Source organism: Sabethes cyaneus, chromosome 3, assembly GCF_943734655.1.
Source record: "Sabethes cyaneus chromosome 3, idSabCyanKW18_F2, whole genome shotgun sequence".
Lineage (NCBI taxonomy): Eukaryota > Metazoa > Arthropoda > Insecta > Diptera > Culicidae > Sabethes > Sabethes cyaneus.
Window position 1 is genome coordinate 235,009,445 of NC_071355.1, and position 25,456 is coordinate 235,034,900.

At 38.7% G+C, this 25,456-nt stretch overlaps 2 protein-coding genes across 3 annotated transcripts in view; one reads left to right on the forward strand and one right to left on the reverse strand.

The window, feature by feature from the left end:
• Positions 1-20,333, reverse strand: part of LOC128743537 (protein kinase C and casein kinase substrate in neurons protein 1) — a 74,665-nt gene extending 54,332 nt beyond the window's left edge. Inside the window, exon 1 of one of the 2 annotated variants that reach the window (XM_053840133.1) lies at positions 18,954-20,333. The gene's annotated coding sequence lies outside the window, so the exon portion shown is untranslated. The remainder of the gene's footprint in view (positions 1-18,953) is intronic. The other variant, XM_053840134.1, reaches the window with a different exon arrangement.
• The window catches only part of LOC128743547 (RING finger protein 121), a 396,237-nt gene that overhangs the window by 286,417 nt on the left and 84,364 nt on the right, over positions 1-25,456 (forward strand). The gene's annotated exons all lie outside the window — the stretch shown is intronic.

Genomic DNA, 25,456 nt, shown 5'->3' on the forward strand with positions numbered 1-25,456 from the left:
AGAAAGTCGATAAAAGATAGTTGCATATAGTAAGGCCTCTTTGGATGCACTTCCAAATCACATTTTCAAACTCAAAATGCTTCAGCATGATGTTTATTATTAGTCTCTCTTTCCTTTCTCATTCTTAAGTTTTGATTACTATATTTTCTTTAGCCTTTTGTCATTTCAAAGTAACACTCGGCTCTTCGGAGCCATGTCATTTGGGTTTTCTTTTCTATACATAGTGCTTGTGGACTGATGAATAGCTGCTCGGAGCTTGTGTGGAGGTTTTCTAAAATAGTACGTCATCATATCCTTTTATAACGTAGACTATAACTTATATTTTTCCCAGCCATTGTTCTTCAAAAACTTTCGGCAGAATTCGACATTTATCAGTGTGCAATCTACAAATTAAACCGTGCTTACGCTACTCTAGGCTTGCAATTTAAATGCTCATGCATGAAATAAAACAGGGAGTTTCCCATGGACGCACATTTCGTTTGATCATAGTAGTTATCATTCGAGAAGTAACATTCTAAAATTTTTGAAAAATCCCTTTTTTTTAATTTCAGATTTTGGTTTTACAGACTTTTACGCTTAATTTGTTACTAATTTCGTAATGAACCGACTATGTGAAGTGGATGAAGAGCTATCATGAATTTAGGTATTCCAGTGCGACGCGGAACGACCTCGAGGGAATAAAACACCGCTCTTTTAAAACACGATCTTCAAACTTTATGTAACTTTTATTTATTTCGTTGGTAAATGTTTGGAGAAGACTTTTGCGACTTTTGAGCTCTATACACAAAACACAACTAGATAAAAATGAGAAAGAGGACAAAATTTTATTTTTTCGACTATTTGTTTTAACTGTGTTTCATTTAGAATAGAATACAGCTAGGTTTGATCAGTGGATCCCCCAGCTTGGGCAAAAAGGAACGGTACACACCCTTAATTACGCTGCTTCAATGACCCTCTCTTGCCTAATTTTCCGCTCTTTCACCTTCAGGTCTTGTCCCACTTTGTTTGGATACTATAAACACCTTTGTTTCATCACTTTCACCTGCCATCCCCTCAGTCAATTGTAAACTTCCGTTACAAAAAATTAATTCAATGCCTAACCTAATAATAAAAATCCAGACAAAAACGCGAGATTGCTTTAATTTTTTGAGTTTTCTAATCTTACCAGTAAGTTTTCCAATTTTTCTGGCCATTTTTTTGCAATGGTAGAAATTAATACAATAAAAAAAGACTGCTCGGATACTCCGTTGTCAAGTGATGCTCGGTCGAATGTTTTCACCCTCTTTTATATGTTTAGCGGAACCCGGTGCAGGCGTTGTTATACTTGCAATTGAATGAATGAAAATTTAATACCTACACACTTAAAAAAAAGTGCCGAAGTCAGCAAAATTTTGCCGAGATTTGGACAGCCGAGCGTTCGGTAAAATTTTTTATGATGCCAAACATTAGTAAAGATCCGTAAACGTCGATTTGCAAAACTGAAATTTTTACCGAGCGCTCAGCTGTCCAAATCTCGGCAAATTTTGCGGAGTTTTTTAAGTGTGTAGGACTGGCTTGTTTATAGTTGTTTTGCGGAATGAGTTTTGTTAAAATATTTTCGTTTACTGTGATTTCGATTATATTCCAGAGGAGAGGCGTCTCCAGCCACCTTAGAAACATTTTTTGTCTTCAAAAACCTCCACATACCAACAAGACATGCCGCATGGTTTTATTTGCTTGATTAGTTCTTGAGTTATGCAAAAATATGTTTGTTATGCCCCCCTTCCAGAAAGAAGAGGGGTTTCGAACCATTATAAGAACCTTACCCGGCTCCAAAAACTCCTGCATTCAAATTCCCACGTCAATCGGTTCAATAGGTTTCGATTCTATAAGGGTCAGACAAACAGAAATGCTTATAGATAATTTGTATTTGTAATGGCCTTAATAATAATAAGAAATATTTACCCAAAAGTTCAAATACATGACATACGGAGTAAGAATGACAGAGAGAGAAAGTAAATGTGCAAGACAGGGGTAGGGAGGATAGAAAAAAAGGGCTGCGAATGTGTGTGATGGCCCAAAGCCGTAAAGCGGAAAGCCTATAGGCATTGAAGAAAGAGTCCTTACTAAGGACACAGCACCTGCCCCGACAATCACACCCCATAATTACCAGCGTCTTGCTGGTTTCCCACCAAACAATGGTTGTACATTGTGTTGCTTTTAGTATAGAACTGTAAAGATTGTCACTCATCATGCCAAAATCGACCAAAAAAGTCATTCGACGATATTGAATTTCAAAATGACATTATACCAGTATCAAATAGTATCATAAATTCAGGCTAATTTTGGAATATAAGCAAAATTCGCCACTCAGGTAGTCTATACATATGAATGTCAATTGTATGTACGTTCCGGCATAACTCCGGAACGCTTGGACCATTCTTTACCAAACTAAACATTTGTATTCCTTCAGGCAAACCTAAAAAAGAAAAAGTTTTTGCTTCTCTTATAGGATTTGGGGAGGATACAAAAGTGGCTGAGAGAGAGAGAGAGAGATTCGCTGCATGAGTTTCTGATGGAACGACTGAGTGAATGAGTGCGTGGCTGGTGGCGGGGTTGTTCATTCACATCAGTAAATGACGGGATGATTGGATGTTTGATCAAATGGTTGGTGGAACGAGTAAGTGTTATGGAAAGTAGATGATCTTTTAGTCAATCCAGAACGATAATCCGTGTCTTCAACGGGTATCATGAAATTCTTCATACGCTCAGTATTGAGAGCAATAAAATATTCACATATTTGAATATGTTGATTATCGCACCATTGGGTATGATGCGAATTGGGAATTTCTACTTCAAGACTGTTTCTGTTCGCGACTATTAACTGATGAGATAGTGAAGTTCGATAACTTATGTAATGAAGTAAGTTTATAAAGTATGACTAAGAATAATTATTTCATCTTGAATGAGTAAAACCTGATTTAATCCACCTAGTGGTGAAAGGAACCTTTGTTATACCGTCTTACTTGCAATTTGAGATAGAAATCGACACGTTTGGTTTACATGAAATTTTTGGAAATTGAATAAGTTTACAAAATTGGAAAAAAATAGAAGCACTATAAATTTTGATAGTTTCTTTTCTCATGAAATTGCTGAGTAAGTTGTTACTAATGAGGGTAAGTGCAAGTAAAAGTAAGTTGTAAGATGAAATATTATTCTTTAACCCTTTATAAGGCCGTGGCAATTATTTTGCCACCAATGAAAAATATTTGTTTTGCGTCTATAATGACACCAATATAACTATAGAAGCAAAATAAAAAATTTTTGTTGGTGGCAATATAGTTGCCACTGCCTTATAAAGGGTTAACATATACATTGCGTAGTAAAGGTCTAGTTAATAGGTTTTTGAACTATGCATAATTTCCTGTAACGCCATTCTATTTGATTCACAACAATAAAGTTTTCTTGAATAAATTTCATCAATTTTTATGAACCTTCGGTTACTCACGTTGTTGTATTTTGTACACCATATGTAGGTTTTTGAATGCCATATTGTTATATAGTTACAAATCGTATATTACGTATATACCAGTGGCGACTCGTCCGCATGTTCAACCTGTTCATAGGACAGGCAACAAAATTCAGCCCGACAAAATTGTTTTCATCACTCGTTCATGATTTCGTTTGCACCGACGCACATGCAATACGACTTTCACCCAAGCAACAATGTGACTTTTATTGTGCTCTTATGGCAGTTTTCATGACCAACTTTGGTCTTAAATGGCATCATAAGAGTGTAATAAAACCCAAATTGTTACTTGGGTAGTTTAGTTACGAAGCTGATGAGCAAAACGTTCAACACGACGTTTGAACGTTGCTTTAGAGATCTCAATGCACAAGCATATCAACACATTATTCCTGCTGTTGATTCTTGATACTGAATTAGCACCAGGAACAATGTGTTGGTACGGAGGAGATAAAAAGAGAATATGAAACAGCTTCTACTCGAAAGCGCGGGCACATTATTGTCTCAATTCGTTCATCTTCAGCATTGAACAACTTACTACCACATATCCCTATGGCCTGCGCTTTGATTCCATTTTATTTAGTTATGAAGCTAATGAGCAAAACGTTTGAACGTTGCTTTAGAGATTAGCACCAGGAACAATGTGTTGGTACGAAGGAAATTTGAAAATGGAGCGCGGTTGACATGCATTATCCGCAAAATTTTCTCCTTAACTCGTTCATCTTTAGCATTGAACAACTTCGCAGTGAGGTGGTTATTCTTGAATTTGGTTCAATAGGTAAAATGAACGAAAAGTTATCGGTTCGTAGTTAAAACTCTGAGACGAGTTTGCTGGTAAAGTAAACCGTTGTATTCCGCTGTTCCATAGAAACCGGAACTGTAATGTGAATTGCGGCAGTATATATACGAAATACACCGTTTACGCAACATAGCAAGCGCTACGTGAATACCCCTGTTTGTTTTATAATTGAAATCAGGGATAGTCCGATCACTTTGACTCAATTTTGATTCATTTGACAGTACCGTCTCAGTGGAGCAAAATTTGACAAAATTATGTATGGGAAATTTATATAATTAGTAATTATCTACAATTTTGCTGAATAAAGTCTTGCTATATCTTTTTTGGTTACGGAGCTACAATGCTAGTACCTCATTATTAACTAAGTGAACGTTCATTTAGTTACTAATGAGGCACTAGCATTGTAGCTCCGTAACTACAAAAGATACAACAAAACTTTATTCAGCAAAATTGTAGGTAATAACTAGTTCTACAAATGTCTCATATATGACTTTACCCAATTTCGCTCGACTGAGACGGTACTGTCAGATGAATCAAAATTGAGTCAAATTGATCGGACCATCCCTGATTAAAATATAGAAATGCGATAATAAAAAAGCTGCTTATTAATTTGTATTTTTCGCTGGTTGAACAGGTAAGCTAAACCCCCACGAGTCGCCACACTAACGTATATTCTTCAATAAACTTGTTATGAGCAAAATGTCAGAATTATTCAATGCATTAATAATTTAAATTGTTGGGAAAATAGATCAGCATAAACCGCCATCACAGAAAAGAAGCAAGTAGCATGTGAGGTGTACCGCGATTGGCCCCAACTGGAATTTTCTTTCGTTTCTTCATATGGAAAAATGGTGTCTGTGTGCAGCAAAACTACCAGCAAATGTAAAATGTTTAAAATGTATCCGTCTGTTGGTAGTCAAGTAATTCGGAGTCAAAATTAGGGTATATTTTACAATCAAAATTCTACAGTTCCTCAACATGCAAACATAGAGGTATACTATGTTCAGCAAAGTTGTGTATTTTTATCATTTATACAACTTTGTAATACATGAAAAAGTCATACAACAATTACAAAAAGAGCTAAAATAGAAAAACTGATTTTTCAAATTCATATACAATAAATAAGATCTCTTCGTTGAAGAGATAGAATGTTACTGTCTTCAGCAAAATTTCTTGTAATAATATGCTCTAAAACTTTGCAGAACACATCAATGTGTTATATTGAAACTGAAGGAAAATAATTTTTTTATTTCACTTTTAGGGGGATTAATCAAAATTCAAATTCTACCAGACGATAGAGCTTTCAATTTCAAGAAACTCTTTCAAAGTTTCGATACACTTAAAACCAAGTTTTCATAGTCAAAACTCTAGTGCGCACGTTTTCTTTGGTTTTGGGCTATTGTGCGCGCGAGTAACTGTGTTATAAAAGTTGGCGCGAGTGTTCGAGGGTTAATATCTTTTGACCGGTAAAACCAATTCTTATGAAATTTGCATTTGTGCATATGCATATATATATTCGTAGTATGAAAACCTCTCGTTTGATATTAAAATAATTGAAATTAGATTATTTTTCTTGGTTAAAATCATTATAAATTATTGTTAATTTTAGTGTGGTGTATTGAATTACTCATAACTTTCAAATTAAACATCCAATCAAAAAACCATTCAATAGTGATCTATCCGGCTATATTACCTGCCAAATGAAACTAATAGCACGTAAATCGGTTTGGCAATCTCTGAGAAACAGGCGATCATTTGAACCTTGTCAAAACTGGTTTTTTAAGCATAACTTTTAAACCACTTGTTTGTTTTCAATAAAAATTGGCGTGAAGTTTAGCAATAGTAAGAGCTTTTATTTGGTACTAAGATCGATGAAATCGGTTATGTGGTTCCGGAGAAAATCGTGTCACGTAATTTTCACATTTTTGCTTTGCACTTTTAATCTAAAAGTCAGACCACAAAACCATTTAATAGTGATACACTAGGTAAAAATACCTTTCAAATAAAAGTTATAGCAGACGAATCGGTTCAGCCATCTCCGAGAAATAGGCGATTGAAAATTGAAGCGCACACACATACACACATACACACACACACACACACACACACACACACACACACACACACACACACACACACACACACACACACACACACACACACATACACACACACACACACACACACACACACACATACACACACACACACACACACACACGGACATTGCTCATTCGTCGAACCTGATCGATTGGTATATGTGACACGGCCCTCCGGGCCTCAGATCAACTTCGTGTTTTTCGACCAATTCCTAAACCTTTGTTATATTGTATAACAAAGGTAAAAAACTAAATTCGTTTTTGTAGTTCAGCTCTCTCAGTCTTCTTGGTGTTCGGAACCGATTCTTTGTATTATATTCAACCCATTTACTCACTATATGTATTTTCAAAAACAAATGTGCACGGCTTAAATCCGAGTTAAGCTTTTAGGTAGTATAATTTCGCTATACAGCTGTACAAAAACTATCCTCAATTTAGTATCTTCTTTCAGTTTGGCAAATGAGAAAGATTCTAAAGTTTATACAGAAAAAAATGCTTTTTAAACCCGGATGCACAATGTGTATTGCAGGAACGTATCATGAACCAACGTCTTCAAATTCACCTGTAGAAGGTAACAAAAAAATAAAATCTATTCACATCGCATATACACGTTGGGAAAACCCTTATTAACGCATAGGCTGTTTCTGTAGATAAAACAACTTTACAAAACGCCGCAATCGAAAGGGTCGGTTGGAATTCTATCCTTATCACCCGAGATACGCTTCGATCATGCTTGTTTAAACGTTCCAGTTTCGACCACACAAACTCACGAACCGCTGCGCCGCCGCTGTGTTCGATTCAAAACGACATTCCTTCTAGGGCGACTCACGGGAATACATAAAGCTATCCTGCTTAAACAGTATCGAAATCTGTGTGCATGGCAGCAGCCACGTAGCGCAAAATATTCAGCATCCATCTGTCTCCGTCTCTTTCGTTGGCGGCCACCAAAATCTTCGTCCCTATAATACCTCTGCCTTGTTTGGTTCAGGTTGCTCTTCAACAAACGCGTGTAAAGATGTACCACGCGGATTCGAACCGAAGGTTCCGTTAGATCTTTCATTTTTATTCTTGTTGAATCGGAAACCGGCTCTTGGACATCTCTCAGGAATCTTATGACACACACAAACAGCAGTCTGTTGAACGAAAGGGGTGGGAGGACGACCGATGAAGGGAGTGGTGGTCCAGAAAGATACAAAAACCGCGCACCACACACACGGGATTCGGCCGATCGGATTTTTAACCGATAACCTGTTTTCTTTAGCAACCCAACCGCTTCATGCCTCAGTGCGATCCACGGACGGAATCACGACGACGTCCCCCAATGGGAGAGGAGCTCAGCTCAGGCTTTCCAATTTGTTTATTTTCATCATTCCGTTTATTAGCACCGTGCGCACACGGTTCGCAGCCTATTTCTTCGGGGGTTGCCTGAATCTGAATAGGAAAGCACAATTCTGATGGTTATACCGTACCCTCCTTATCCGTAATGATGACCAAGTGTCTCGAGCAACCAAGACTTCTTAGGATTAGGTAGATCAGAGTGTCAAAAAAAAACGCTAATTAACTGTATTGATTTTTCTTTCTCGCCAGCCAATGGTTTTTGTGTTTGAAAATTCGAGATGTGTGATTGTGTGTTGTAGGTACGGTCGGTGTCAAAATTTCCATACCTTGCCTTTACGGGCCTCACCTGTCCCCGAAATGATGGTCCCCGACTCCAATGTGCGAGGGCTTGAATTTCGTCGCTACCCCATTAGGAATACAGCTATAAAATAAATTGCCCCAAGGTGACAGCGTGCGGTGGCCGCGTTTGATTTCAAAATCAATAGCGCGGGGGGAGAGAGAGAGAAAAAACGGATGGACAGACAGACAGACAGCCACACACAGATACCGCTTTCAATAGGCGTTCCTGGGACGGCACTGGAACGAACTGGTACTGGTTGATAGCATGCGATAAAATAATATTTATAAAGCAGATTGAATATAAGTTGTCCGTTTTCATTATTGTGGCAGGTAGGTACATATATGATCCATGATTAACTTAACTCATGGAAACTATTTACACCCATTTGTGATTGAGCTTTTTGTTTGTTTATTTGTCCTGATGCGAATAATATTCAGGATGATTTATAATTCCATTGATATACAGTTTGGAATGACAACGCAATTAAAATTTAAACAAAATAAATTTGGTTACAGAAATGTGATAGCAATATATACACAATAAGTACATTTAATGATGAGATGATGATCAAACTGTCTAACTTATTCCATAAGCCATCCGCAAATATTACAGATCCAGTTTACGCGAATTTATAATTTTGTTATCGAATCAGATAAGATTTGACAGGTTGGAACAAAAACATCACCATGACTAAAACGGATATTCCTAGCCGACCGAAACTGGACAGGATTTAGTCTATAAATAATACCGTTTAATCCGCATGAGATTATGTTTATATAATTAGCTTACACTAAAGTGTTTGATTCTTTTTATCTAATCATCGAGCAGAAATTATCAGTTGATGATCAATTTATCGAAAAATTAATGTATTTCTTGAAAGGGAGAATGAATGCTTTTTTGAAGATTGAAAAACTATATAAACTGGACAAATATTCATTCCGACTTTCCCCACCGTACCTTATCCAATAAAGTACATTTTTTTCGTGCCCCTGTTTCGCACAAAACCGCAACTGCCAAGATTATTCATATGATTGCATAATCGTGACGGGATAATGTATCGGGTTCTCCAGTTTCACGCTTCTTCCAACAATCACATATGGTGGCCAGGCGTGGTTCGATTCAAGTGACTATCATCATTGCTCGGCTTGCCTGCTCGACTGCTAGTGCCCGTGACTTTCTTTCCAGTAATGGGAAATGCTCAATTTCAGTGATTAATGACGACCGGAATCCATTCTGCATGCGTGGCATCAGAAATTTGCGCCGTGCTACAGAACACTAAGGGACCGATTTGAATAATCGTGGATGGAACCGAGATGTTATTTTTGGCGTGCATTATTTTTCGAATGGTTGAAAAAATTCGGCTTTTCTTTAAACTTTTGTTGAAAATCCTAATTATGACGAACAATGAAATTCATTAATCATAAACTAAACAAGTTTCGAACCCTGCCTAACGGGGTTAACCAAACTACTATCGGCATTGTACATTTGTATATTTTGTTTATGTTTGTCTGACGTCTCTAATCAGTGACGCTAATAAAATTCAACGCAGCAGCCGAGCAAAATTCCAACTTATAGGACACGATGCCTTGACGTTTTCACAACAGTCAAGCACGTTTAGTTCCTATTTTTTCTACGAAATATCTTGTTAGGCTCCGTTGATTCAATTAACCTTCAATTTCGCGTGCTCAAAAACCGCGTTGCGTGCGAGACTGATACGTTAGTTAGAACGTCATCTATTGCGGATGTGCATCGCTATACTAAATTCGATAAATTCATCAACCAACGGAGGTGAATGTAATGTTTAAGCTAAGAATTTTGCCTTCGCCTGCCTGTAAACATCGTTCAACACTTATCGAGGAATCGATGACGAGCCGAGGACGAGCAGGGCGGCCCGCGGGGTGATGTGACCTATTTCACACAACCTCCACAACCGACCAAGCTTCTTCTGATGATTAGTGATTTTCAAGGGTGTGGAAAAATGTGTGGAGCTCGCTATTCGTTAGCTTTTCTTTTACATACCTATACCTGCACTGCACACACAGGCGTGCTGGTTCACGTGCTTACGACGGAGGTGGAAGAATGTGTAGATGATTTCTCACCAATCGACGAACGACGAACTGATAATCGTGGGTGGTGGGTCGGCACTCGCTCCAAACGACTGACCATATGCATGCTATTATTCGAAATAATTTAGATTTTTTGCCCCAGTTATTAATAGATGTAAAAGTTTAAATTATTTATGAGATATGAGTTTTGAAATAATTACGGATAGTACATTCTAATTTGATCTGAGCTTATATTAGTACGAATTGATATGATGTATGAATTTTTTAACTTCCTGCACTCAGTATAGGGAAAAATAAATTTTAAGAAAACAGATTATTTAAGAAAACAGAAGTCGCTATCTGTTCGTACAGCCGTCGATAAAATCGACTGATAACAAGACAAGTGCAAAAAAAATTCAATTATCGTCTATACTAAATGATATCTGTTTTAAAAGTCACGAACATTATACAGTAATAGTCTAGGCAAACGACTTATTTTACGAGATTTAATAAACAACGCGAAGTTGCTGGGCCATTCTGCCAGCAAGTGCAGTATTTTTCTTCGTTCAGTCCTTTTTTTTCAATAACAAACCGCTGTAATCTTGCGGCTCTCCGGGCCAGCGCCAATATGATTTGTCCAGGCACGTCCAAACCTACGGCACATAACAAATGAGCGAAATTGCTCAATTAAAAAAGCTGGCTTACAACACAAGTCCCCACAAAAATTGATCATAACTTGAAATTCGACAAATCTAAAAAAAAGTTTTTGCGAACTGCTTTCCTAAACGTCAGGCAAGTATATTTGTCAATCCGAATTTTCGATGACTGTTGTTGTTTAATATTCTTTTAACGCTTCAGCTGTTTGGCCCGACTCGAGCAATGCTAGTAGTGGACCACCTATTCCTACGGATACGTCAGTTAGCAGCATCACGTCGCATCCTGGTGTATGCGTAAAACGTAAGAGCGTGTGATTTAATTGCAACCCTTCTGCGTACTATCAGAACGTCAGAGGTTTACGGACTAAAATTCATCGTTTCGACTCATCGACATCGTTTACAGTGTTGAGTATTTCACGGAAACGTAACATAGGCCTGTACCTGACATCGACAGCAATGAAGTATCTCCAGAATATGCTCTATTCCATTGTGATCGTAAAAAACTGGTCAGCAATCACTTACTGCAATTCATAACCCAACAGAATGCAAATCCTTTTTTTCTTTTGGACTATAATGAACTCCAACAAAAAGCAGGCCACATTAAGTTGCAGTACTATTTATTCCCAACCCAATTCGAGCACCTAGAAGTACTCGGCTTACCCAGAACCGGTACAATATGTTGCAGGTCGTGTTTTGCATAATTGGACATAATTCTGTCAACTGGTGATTTTCATTTAATAGGTGGCATATCGACGATGGCATTAACGCATATATTTCTTCCCACGTTTCAGCTAAATAGTTACAATGTTACAGATGGCTAATGGCTTGAGACAGATCAATCATTTTGTTAACAGGAAAGGTATGATACTTGGATCTACTAAAGCTTGCTTCAGATAGTATTGAAACAAAAACAATTGCGTGTATTTATTATTGAATTCAAGATCTTTACTTACACAAATGTAGCATTTTCTTCATACTTTTAAGAAAAAACACGGATAAAATTATTCGTCACGGTTTCGAAAGAATTCTCGAACTTTTTCTGTAATATGGCTCATTAGGCGGCGCACATTTTCTTCGTCCATCGTTTTGGCTATCTTATTCCACCAGGTCTTCATCTAATTGATGTCTTTGACAACTTTTCCCTTTGCCCTGAGTATCCTCTTCACTATTGCTCAGTATTTCTCAATAGGACGGAACTGGGGGCAATTGGATGGCTTAAAATCTTTCGGAACAAACTGGACCCCTTTCTCTGCATACCATTCTTGAACGATTTTGCTGTAATGACAGCCTGCCAAATCTGGCCAAAACATCACGGGGTGGTTGTGGGATCGAATGAACGGCAAAATTCGTTTTTGGGCACTCCTTTTGGTACAGTTCCGACGCGATTGTCTGATTTGTAACGAAAACTTTCGTTTTTCTGCCACAGCTGACATAGGTTTCATCGTCCATCAGAAGACACCCGTCGAACTTGGTTAACACCAGGTCGTATAGCTTTCGAGCACGGATTTTGACCACACTATTCTGTTTTATGGTTCGGTTTGGCTGTTTGCTAGCTCGATACGACTTAATTCCTTCCAGGAGTCGAATTCCCCTCACGGTACCATGGGCAGCTCCGAGTTTTCAGACCAAATCACGGCCCGACAGATTGGGATTCCTTTTGAGTTCATGGTTCTTCCTCCGCTTCCATACTCCGTTCTCCTGTTCGCCGCCGAAGATCGTTCTTAGCATTCGTCGTTTGAAAACTCCGAGCACTCGCAGGTCCTCCTCGAGTATAGTCCATGTTTCATGCCCGTAGAGAACAACCGGACTAATAAGCGTCTTGTACAGGGTGCACTTTGTGTGAGCCAAGGTAGACAAATTCGTCGACCACCTCAAACTCATCGCCGTCGATCAATATACTACTGCCCAAGCGTAAATCAGACGAATTGACTAGATTTGTTGAAGATCGTACCCCGCGTGTTGATATCTGCTTGATTCATAACACCTTGTAGCGCTATGTTGAACAGCAGGCATGAAAGATCATCGCCTTGACGAAGCCCTCTGTGTGATTCGTATGAACTTGACTTGACAATCCACCCGAAATCCGAACACAGCGCTGTGTACCATCCATCGTAGATTTAATCAGTTTGATGAGCTTCCTGGGGAAGCTGTTCTCGTCCATGATTTTCCATAGCTCTTTCCGGTCGATGGTATCATATGCGGCTTTGAAGTCAACGAACAAATGATGAAGGAGTTAGTACCCGCTCGTCGGATCAACCCCTCAAGAGCGATGCTGGACAGTATGCAGGGTGCCGTTATCTTGTCTCAATCCCCGCCGAGTCCTGAAGGGGACTCAAGAATGTCCCCGAGATGCGCACGAATTACGTCACTCGATACAACATAGCTCTGATAAGTCGCGTCCGGAAAACCGTGTTCGTGCATTATCTGCCACAGCTGTGCTCGATCGACTGTATCGTATGCTGTTTTGAAATCAATAAAGATGTGATATGTGGGCATTTCTGCAAATCTATCTATCGGGAGGTAAAAAAATGGTCCGTACTAAAGTCCCCATAAAGGCAGCCTGTAGTGACATGTAGAATAGTCAAACTTTATTTGTTCCACATGGATGTCCGATATTGGTGCGTTCACTTCGTCACGTAGGTAGTAAAATAAAAGGTAGTCATGGCAGTACGATGCCAGAAAAATGTGCTTTTTTCGCCCAACATTTTCAGCACAATTTCCGTGATTCCGTTGCCACAACCGCGCAAATCAATACAGCATTATGCAACACTCCTGGGGACGTCTTGGATTTCAGTCTACCCGCGATTACTGATCGTCACGTTGAAGCTGCCATTAACTAACTTAAATGCTCATTTGCCGCCGGACCCGATGGAATTCCATCATGTAGTTCATGAAAAAATGTGCTGCTGTGTTTATCCGTCCATTATGCCTGCTGTTTAATTTATCACTACAACAGAGCCTATTTCCTACAACTTGGAAGCTTTCAGCTATGTTTCCAGTGCATAAAAAGGGTGACAAACGAAATGTAAAAAACTACAGAGGCATCACATCTCTCTGCGCATGTTCGAAAGTATTTGAAATAATAATACATGATGCCCTCTTCGCCAGCTGTAGGCATTACATCTCATTAGATCAACATGGGTTTTATCCAAAACGTTCCACTGCTACAAACGTTGTGCAATTCGCAGCAAAATGTCTACAAACCATGAGCGTAGGTGCCCAGATTGATGCTGTCTACACAGACCTAAAAGCTGCATTTGACCGTGTTGACCACAGCGTACTACTGGCTAAACTGGATAAACTTGGTGTCGGCTCCAGCCTTGTACGATGGTTTCGATCCTACCTGTTAGATCGAATGCTCTGCGTGAAGCTGGGTAAAGTGCAATCCGAGTATTTCTCCAACCTCTCTGGTATTCCACAGGGCAGCAATTTAGGACCGCTGCTCTTTATGCTGTTTATCATCGACATATCGCTTCTGCTTCCAGAAGATTGCCGCATGCTTTATGCAGACGATATCAAACTATTTAAAACTGTCAGAAATACTGCTGACTGCTTAGAGCTCCAGCGCTTAGTTAACATTTTTCTGCAATGGTGCTCCAATAATCTACTAACCGTCAGTATCGAGAAGTGTTGTGCGATTTCATTCCATCGCAAGTCCAATCCGGTTACATTCAACTATACTATGTGTGGTCAGATTGTAGCTAGAGTAGATACGGTTCGTGATCTGGGTGTAACTCTGGATACGTCACTCTCCTTTAGGCCACACTACAACGAAATAGTTGCCAAGACTAATAGACAGCTCGGATTTATCTGCAAGATCACTGAAGAATTTCGGGATCCTATTTGTCTTCGATCACTGTATTGTGCGCTGGTGCGCTCTATTCTTGAGTCTAACTCAGTGGTTTGGTGTCCATTCAACGCTAACTGGATAGCAAAAATTGAAACCGTGCAACGAAGATTTGTACGGTATGCTTTACGCTTTCTTCCATGGCGTAACGAACACCAGTTGCCAGAATATGCGGATCGCTGCCAGCTACTCGGAATACAAACATTAGAGCGAAGAAGATTCGAAGCACAAGCCGTATTTGTCGGGAAAATTTTGTCCGGTGAAATCGATGCCCCGAACATTTTGCAGCAGCTTAACTTATGTGCACCAGAAAGATCGTTACGGCCCAGGAATCTATTATTCTTACCGCAGCGTAATGTGTCATATGGACAACATGACCCCATCCGCTTCATGTCGGCTAGCTTCAACGCGGTGGCGACAATATTTGACTTCCACATAACAGCAACGGCATTTAGACAGCGACTGCGTGGATAATCTAATATATCCTTATGTGTTTTATGTTAAACGTAGTATCTTTTATCATTAAGACCACATGATGTCCGATGATTTTTACACCAACAAATAAACAAATAAACTCGCACAGCTCTATGGCGAACCCAGTATTCAAAAGGTGGCTAAAGCTGGACGGATACGATGGGCAGGTCATGTAGCAAGAATGCCGGACAACTACCCTGCAAAGATGGTGTTCGCCTCAAATCCGGTAGGAGCAAGACGACCGGGAGCGCAGCGAGCAAGATGGTTAGACCAGGTGGAGTGAGATCTGGCGGAGAATACTCGGTATCCGAGGAATTGGAGATCGGTAGCCGAGTTAAACCGAGTTACGTGGAGAAACTTTGTTCAACAGGCTATGTCTTAGGACGGCAAGCCACCTAAGTAAGTAAGTAACCAACTCCTAGGGTTTGCAGATGACTTGGACATAACAGCCAGGAACTCTGTGACAGCGGAGGCAATATACGCTAGACTGAAAGCGGAGTCTTGGAGGATTAGGCTAAAAATAAATGCGTCGAAGACCACTAAATATATGAAAGCAAGAGGCTCAAAGGAAACAAACACGTACATTCCACGTGCGGTAACCGTTGACGGCGACGAACTTCAAGTGGTAGATGACTTCGTGTACTAGGGATCGCCGGTGACCGCGGACGACAACACTCGTAAGGAGTGCATGCAAGCGGTAAATGTGGCCTACCTTACTCTTCGCAAAACGCTACGATCAAGAAGCATACATCGCCTTGCGAAGCTGACAATGATACAATACCCTTATTGGACGAGTAGTTCTTTATACACTTGAAGACGCGACGGTGCTCACGGAGGACATACGCGCCATTGCCGTGTTCGAGCGGAAGATGCTACATACGATATTTGGCGGAATTCAAACTGAAAGCCAAAGCACTACAGGCACTGCTTGAAGAGATTTCCATCGTACATCTGGCGAAAGTCGGTAGGCTACGGTGAGCTGGAGACGTCCTAGGGATGCTGGATTGCCGGACGACAATGCGACGAAAACAGTTCTCTTAGCCCCACCGCACAGTGGTCCAAGAGGGCGAAAAGTGGAACTTTTTTCCTAGTTTATTTTGCTTTCATGTTATCATTTATGGTCTTCCTGATGGATCATGGTGGAAAATAAAAAAATAACTTTTTAAGTTAAAACTTAATAAGTTTTGAACAATATGTCCTATAGTTCAGCACTCGATAGATAGAAATTTTATTTCTTCAGCAAAGTTGCTTGTTTTTACAATACAGCCCGGACTCGATTATCCAGGTGCTCATTTTTATTTTCAGCCCGGATAATCGAATCACCCGGATAATCGAATCATCATTTTTGGTACAAAATTTTTTTGGTATGTCAAGTTTTTTGATTTTTAGGTATCAGAAATGTTTTATTTATTATTGATCTATCTTCCCAAAAGTCAGAAAAATCCTTTCTTACGATTTTTTCCACTGATGATTTTTTTGTACAATATTAATTTTTGTATGTTATGTTTTTCAATATTTAGGCATTATAAATGTTTTTTTATTATTGATCAATCTCCCCTAAAGTCATAAAATTCCTTTTTTGATATTTTTTTACTGATGATTACGATAATGATAATGATGATGGTAATGATGATTTTTAAGTAAAAAATTGATTTCATCATCGCAGGATTTATTTTTGTTTTTTTCGCCGATAAAAGGGATATAAAAAAGGAATTTTGCAGCTTTAGGGAGGTTAATCAATGATTGTCTAGTTGGAATCATCATGTAGCATGAAAATTATAACATTTGGGTAAATAATAAATCAGTGAAAAAAAATATTTTTTTCACCCGGATAATCGAGTCTAAAAACCCGGATAATCGAATCCCCGGATAATCGAATCCCCGGTTAATCGAATCCCCGGATAATCAAGTCCGGCCTGTATTTACAACTTTGCCTTGGTCATGATTATTCTCAAGACATTACGTAATTTTAAGAAAACATTCTTAGTTATGTTGACGCAAATTAGTGCCCATTTTGTTCCAACATCATATCGATTTTGTCCTAATTTGGTCTGAATTTTTTGCACCATCGCCAGCGACGGTAAGTGGTTTATCGTTTATTACGCAGATACATCCAACACCGAGAGCGGTGATAACGTTGGAGTCAGTTCGGTTATCACACAAACACACGAATATTATCATGCTCAAAACGGGGACAAACCGCAAAATCCACTTCTCTTTCTTTTTACTGCTACCCAAATCGAGCCGATTCGAGGTGGTGCACTATGGATCGTGTTATCACCATCGCAAAGCGATGAAATGTTATCCGTTGATTAAAATATTTGTAGATTCTTTCGGAGAGGGTAAAAATACGAAAAAAAAACTCGGATCAAAACCAGCAAAGAAGATCGAGTCTGGCTGGTTAAGAAATGAGAAGAATTTAGCATCCAATTATGATGGGATCATAATGTATGCAACAGCCCTCTTCAGCAGAAAGCAGACGACGATCGACAGAACTGGATATTCTCGATAAGAAGAACCAGTTTCGTTGAACAAGTTCTGAGATTATTAGAAGGTTACGTTGAATTAACATCAGGTATGAGATTTTAAATTCCATAACATGTTCGATTCTGTGGGAAGTTATAATCAGCCACCTATATCTGCATGTATGATACAACGAATTCTAGAAATCTGTGAGGAACGAAAGCTTTATAGGCATAATAGTAGTGGTGGTTTATTGGAATATGACACTGGCTTAATCCGAATCCGGCGTAGGAAGAACAGTGATTAGAGCTTATGAAAAAATACATCAAAACGTTAAATTGTCACTTTGTATTCGAAATTGAGTACGTTTGGAAGATGTCCCGTTAAAAACGATAATAGAACCACTTTTATTATTTAAAAAAAACAATTCAACTTCTTATGTGGCACCACAACAAGTGCGAAGCAATTGAATATTTTTAATGTCCCTTAAAACAAGATAGATGGTAAAGCTCGCTTGATAATTTATTCAGCAAATCAGTCACAAAATGAACAACGGCGAAGCCAAACCCACGGGACACTAGAATGAGTGCTGTTGAATTAGCATCGAAAGATGACACCAAGCACGAAGCTTGCACACTTGCGGGATTATTATTTTTATTGTGTGGGTGATGTCATCAGCCTCAAAACGAAAATATTGAGAAAACTGCGAATCGGCGTCCGCTTTTGATTAATATCACTGCGTAATAGTAAACTTGGATAAGTTTTTTTAACACATATTTTCTGACTGAGTGTACAATCTAAAAAAACATGAAAGTTTTTTCTCATATGTCGGACATTTTAGTTAAACAGTTTGTGTGGCGTTAAACCATTGGTCCACAGTAGGGCAAAAAATTGCTTTTTTAATTCATTCGTCTTTTATTTGAAAACTTTACAGGCCCAACAAGAAAAACATCAATTTGCTCGAAAATTTAAAAGGATTCTCGCGGAAAGACAAATTTGTTTCAGAAGGATTTTTCCGGATAGGACCCGGAACAAGTATTAATCATGGCGAGATGAATCAACCATGATCTTAGCTAGGTCGAATGACAACACAAAGAACACAAAGTCGCTGTAATATGATTACAGTTTGAGAGTACCTTTTTAGTCCTTAAATATAATAGGATTGGCTAAAAATAACAACAGTGGTAACTCACGATAGCTTTCGCAAACTTTCATTCAAAGTGACTATCAAAAAATTGTTTAATTGTTTCTCTAGCAGTTAAAACCTTTCTTTTAAACCAGCCAATGCATTCTGATGGGACATAAACACGACCTCCATTAGGGCAGGAGTGTAATGCAATGTTGCTCAAGTTCAAGGTTACAAGATGATGAATTGAGCTAATCTTACCTTTCTTCTGCAGCAGCAATGTGTTTGTGTTTCCAATTAGATAAAATCCTTGTGTAATCAACGCGAAAAAACCAACTCGACTGTTTGTCACAATCAGATTTTGAATTTCTTATTCCGTTATCAGAATTAAAGACACAATGTTGAGCACTAATCTTACACCGTCAATTTTTCAAATTCCTTATTTCTTCGGTTTCACTCACAAATATCACTTATTAAACTGCAAAAAATGTGGAAAAATTTTCAAATCCCAATACCTAACTTGAAGATGTTTCTTTTTGTGCAATAAACACAATCGAATCCGTTTACTCCCTTCGAGCGAAACGTCAAAATGGATGACGTTTTAATTATTTTCGTTTCTTCCTTTTGCTCTAGCGCAAAAAAAGACCGAGTTTCGTTCGTGCGGACGGCGATGATGATGATGACCTCGCAGCAACAGCACCAGGCTCTTGCTTTGCTTGCGCGCACACACACTGAAGGGATTTCCGCGACCACGACGACAGAATTTACTTTTCTCTTTATATATCTGGCTGGCCGTTCTGCACTGCGTGCTTCATTTTACCAGCCGGGAATGCTTCCAAAGAGTAAAAGTGCGTTCTTTTATGTAACCGTTGGCGAAATTCCTTTGCTCCCGTCTAGGTTAATTGTAGCACAGTAATGTGGTCTGACTAGCGGAATCTGCCCACAGTTGTTTTTATCCACAATTATTGTCTTATTTTTTCTGTTACCGATCACGACAGCTTTTCCTAATTTAATTTACTTATTTTTCAATATGAACACCAAGTGAGCAATTGAAAACGCACACTGATAACAAATAGCCTCCGCTCTTTTTACTGACATCAATATTCTAATCAATGCAAACTTGAAATTGAAGGGGTAACCCGAAACTGTCCCGTATCAATCACCGGATTTTATTATTATTTTTTTCGCAAAACTAAAGTTAACTGAAAGATACCACCACACTTGACACGGTTCAAATTCCACACACTCACTCTTCTATCTCTGCTGAACCGCTGCTGCAAAGGAGAACACAAAAAATGAAGTACAAAAAATTCCAGAGTAAACTCCACTAACCAAATCGCCACCACCTTGCGTGGTCAAAACTCCGCTAATCACTGACACGATGAAAAGCGGACACTCGCGTCGCGGTTGTTGCAGAGCTTTGGTTGGTTGCGTTTCCAACATGGCATATCGTAAAGGTAAGGACGAGTTTCTACGAAGCTTTACAAAAAACGACTTTAAAAGTATTTTGTTTATGTTCAGCTTTGTGAGACTTTATATCTGCTTTTCGATGTTTAGAGTGACTTTAGTCTCAATTACACAAGTGTGGATTGGTACAATTGACGATGGAATAAAACCAGTAAAATTCTGGTAAGAATTCTTAAAATGACTTCAAGTTTGGCCGATGTTCTATTATGTTAATGCCGACACCTTTGCGTATAGCTTCACATTGGAATTGTGTAGATCTCGTATGTCAAGTTGCTATAAATTAACCGAAAGATTGTTATGTCAAGTTGCTATAAATACCAAGGGGCTTCCAGTCAGACATGCGAATGAGTAGTAATCATACCTGATAGGGTAACGAATACCCGGTCAACCACTCGTGAAATTCCTTTGTAGTTCTTTATACAAAAATAAAGATTTGTGACGATATTCTTTACGTTTAATTTTCAATAATATCGATACGAATATTTGAACTTCTTCATAGATCGATACTCGCATTTAAAACATTTTCTTTGTCAGTAATTCGATAAAAATCTTTAAAGATATTACATTAAATTTTGTTCAGTATGAAAGTATCGCAAAAACATCAATTTTCTTCGCAGATATTTATCTAAAACTACTTCTGTTTTGATATCATTGTATCTTTTAACATTGATAAAGGATAATGAAGAATGGCATCGATGCGTATACATGTGCATATATGATGTATGTTCAACCCGAAATTAACAATATGTTGGCCGAATCATTTGAACTGAACACTGAACCCAAACATCTTCTTCTGCCAGTTTCGCCAAATTAGTTCGCGACTCTCGTACATAGACGAATTCTCCAATATGTTAATATATATGCATGGGGTCCTTTAGAATATGATTGCCATTTTAATCTAAGCTCCCCAAGAGTAGTCGTAGATCTGAGGATTAGTGGTACAGTTTCGAAATTGCCTGCCCGAGCCAAAAATAAAAACAAAAAAAAACTTACGTAAAGATTAATAACGAATTGGCGACAGAAATTGATATTTATTTTCCAAGCTGACGGTTGATATCGATATTTTGGTGAAGATCTTTATAAAATAAACTTCAATTTTCTATTAAGTTTGTAGAAATTTCTTTTAGAAATGGTAACGATCGCCATCGATTTTCTATATTGGTGTCTTTAAAGACTGATATATTGAAAAATGAAGAAACATGACCCAGTAAACCATTTGGTTTGTATATCTCGATTGCAACTGAGATATACGAAATCATATCTGAACGAAAAAGTTATATTTCACGCCATATAAGAACATATATGTACCAAAATGGAGGCGATATACGTGCGAAAATTTTGGCAATTATATGTAATTCTATTTTGCGTAGTTTTTATAGCACGCAACTAAATACTCCTGAATATATGATTAAGATATAATCAAATATTGCAGTCGTCTATACTGCTTTATAATTCACAGTCATGAATTGTATATGAAGACACGCACGACTGCAAAACAACTTATTGTTCACTTCGATTTGACATACTCTAATCATTATACAATTCCAATTTGAAATTGACATCAAAACGATTTAATGTAAACTTTCTATTACGATTTTGTGTTATCTGGGGAAGAAATGGTTGCCCGGGTATGACGAATGCAGCGTGTTGTTTCCCCTCTTTTGTTTATCGTAAAAAATGTCCCGCATTTTGCACCTTACTGGACACCGCAGTCTAAAAGTGCGACTGGCACAAAAAGTGCGACAATGCGAATGCTGTGAGTGAGAAAGAGAAAGAGTGACAACTGTAAAGTTGCTGTTTTGTTTTGTCATATACATTGGCATTAGAGAAAATAATCTGGATTAATCCAGGTACAGCTGCAAAGCACAATAAGACTATCAAAAGTCAGAATTTTTCCTATCTTCCGTTGCCAATAACACAAAAAAAACGAACATCTTTCACTATCTACATCCAACATGCAACAAATTTTTTGAAGCATAAAACCGTATAATTGCGTAATTCTTACAACTGTTGTCAAATTTGACGTAAAATCGAGCCAGCAAGCCTGGCTCAAACGGCTTTAAGAACAATGTATGAGAATGACGTTCGTGCCAGTGATGGGCTTTCGCCATGTACATATTTCAGCCACCTAGATATCCAGCTTTTTACGCGCTATAATGGTGGACGCTATCCAGCTTTTTTACGAACCATGATGTCAGATGTGTTCGTAATATTTAAGTAGCATTTTTGACATTTCCCTAATACATCGCACGTTTTCTTTCCGCGCGTTCACGGTAAAACCACAGACAAACAGACATAACTGGAAGAAAAACCAACAAAAAATATCGTACCTCACATTTAGCCTGAACACTGGCACCATCTATGATCGACATTCCCAAATATCAAATAGCCATATAGGTATCCCTCGAAGTAGCAAGTATTTTTTATGGGGAATTCCCCTTCTTTCGTCAAAAAGCGCCACGATGACCAAAACGGAGACATTCCCAACTAAGCCCAAATTTGAAATGACGGTTTAATCGGAACGAAGAATGGAAAACGAGTGTTAGGTCTGTTTGTCTGTGGTTGAACGTTCGGTAAAAATCAATCTCGCGCATCACTTATTTAAAAAATTGTAGGAAAAATATCTTTAAAAAGTCCATAAGATGCCGAAGGAGATTGACAATGCGGTAGGATGTCATTGGGCCACAATTTAACACATGGAAAAGTCTCTCAAGGATGGTCCTAAGCAGCGGAAGCTGGAGAGTGGAGGTTCGCAGTCTGCCAAACGTGGTCAAAATTTCTGAAAAATCCGAGCGAAGAATCATCAAAGTAAACTTGCAAGCATCTTCCAAAGCAAGTATGTAGAGAAAAACGCCACTTGATTACGGGGCGGGTAAAGGAACCACGAGTGACTCGTTAGAAGAGATTTTTTTTTTTTGTTGAAGGAAAAAATGATAATTCTGTTCTCCCACGAAAAGCTATTCAGTATCAATGCTATGTCCAATAGCCACATAGAGCGGTTTGTAGATGAAATTTGGGGATGTCCCGGAGAAAGCGAAGTTGTTCCAAAACAAACATTCGGCTGGTTTGATAATGTTTGGCTTGGTGGAGTCCTGCGGTTGGAAAATGCCGCTGTTTTCATCGATAAATACTCAAAACTGTATATCAGTATTTTAAGGACTGTTGCAAAGCAACATAAGAAACACTTTCCGTGGTTTTAATCGATTTTATTATGGAACAGATTAAAATTTTCCTGCGTGGAAATTTTAGTTTATGGTTTCCCAAGTAACAATTTCAGGCTGATCAAACGCTTTTATAGCTGATTTTATTCAACCTGTAGCTGAACTATGGCTTAGGTTTAGAAATAAAAACCTTTTTTCAGCCCTTAAATATCTAAATCTGGTGATTTTATCAAGCTTCATGCTAATTAATAGCTGCTTTCGAAGCTGCAATGAAGCCTAATAGAAACTTTTTTCCACTTTTAAATAGCCAATTTGCGCAATGCTGTCAATTCTATTTTTAGAACGAGAAATAGTGTTGCAATATGCTCTTCCAGCCGCTTAATCAACGTCTCATCAACCTTTATGCAGCCAAAAAAATATCTATTTTTAAATTTAAAAAAATGGGACGCGTCATTTTTATTTTGTCGTGAACATTGTCGAGCGCGATATTTTTAATTTCGAATAACTTTAATTCGTATAAGTAAGCTAACTAACTAATTAAGAATGCATGTCTTTTTTCCGGGAATTGAGCCGCCATCTTTTGATCCATAAGCACTCACCGTATGATCCGCCCATTTGCATCTGCAGAACAGACAGTGAGAATATCTTTACACCTGAAGCCTAGCCCATCTAGCGTGAAGCAGTCGATAACTGACAAACTTTTGCTGTCAGCCGAATTGCGAAATTCTATGATCTGACAGTATGTGTGCTGTGAGCCAAAAGAAAACTTGGTAGAAGTTTATAAAGCCACTTTAACACCCTTAAGCAGCCTTCAAGTAGTTTGAAAGCTGTGCGAGTCTAATGAAAGCTCCCACTCTACACTTTAACAGCTTTAAGCAGCCTTAAAACGGTTTGATGTTTATGGCTGTTTAGAAGCAGATTATTTAGCAGAAAAATCCGCTATTAAGCTTGTTTATCAGCTTTTGGGAGAGAACTGGGTTGGAAAACTTAAAGTAGCTTAAACATCGCTTATTTAAACACCATTTGAGTGCTTACTTTATGCAACTTTGATCACTTTAAACCAACTCGTAAACAGCCATTGCTCTTGCAATTCAGCTACCATTGTTAATTGGGTTACGCACTATGTAATAATAGAGAACTAACTTACGTTTATAGGTTTCAAGCGTTTCAATACCCGGATCGAGTTCTATTAGTATCAGGATTGTTTATTAATTCCTAAATTGGAGATTCGATTAATAATTATCGACTGATCCGAAAATAGCGCGTTTACCTGCAGCTCTGGTTAACACAATAGATTTGTAGGCGCTTAGCGCGAATCCAACGAAATTTAACCTAAATATATTCAAGGTATTACCTAACCGATATTATGATGAATTTTCATATCTCTTACCAACAATTATAACAATATAAATTACCGAATGTAGGTTAAATCACTTAAGTATAAGTTTAAATTAACACCGCAAATTTAGCGTCGAATAAACTAACAAATGAATCTTTTTACTACCATAGAAGCTAAACTGACTCAACCACGTTTTTAATATCTATCTGCCGCCTTCGCCCTCTCTCGCTTCGTTCGTCTCCCACTTCATCAATCTGTCGCTGTCTCCTATCAATCACCGATCATCTGTCAGTTGACGAACTCAGGAAGGCACTATTTTGGAGGTGCGCTCACTGACGAGGGATGTTCGCAACAGTCCCCCCCAGTAGTTGAACCCTGGTTCATTCTACTTTCATTTGGCCCGATGTCCAGCACCGCCAATTTCACTGCTGGTCTCTCGTAGATCCCGGATTTTGTCCGGACCGTCGCTGAACGTACCTGACCGTCCTTCGAAGTCTTCACCGCGATTATTTTGCCTTTAGGCCAGCAATTTCTAGGGAGGCTCGAATCGACAACTATGACAATGTCTCCTACAGAAATCGGCTTTACAGGGTTGAACCACTTTGCTCGGCGTGTGATGACAGGAGTATATTGGAGAACCCAGCGCTTCCAAAAGTAGTTGGCGAGAATCTGCGACGTTTTCCAAGACTGCTTCAATGCGATGGCACTATCATCGTACGCTACGAGAGGTTTGGAGCCGTCTGATGACCCGACCAAAAAATGGTTCGGCGTCAGAGCGGGAGACGATTCATCGTCGA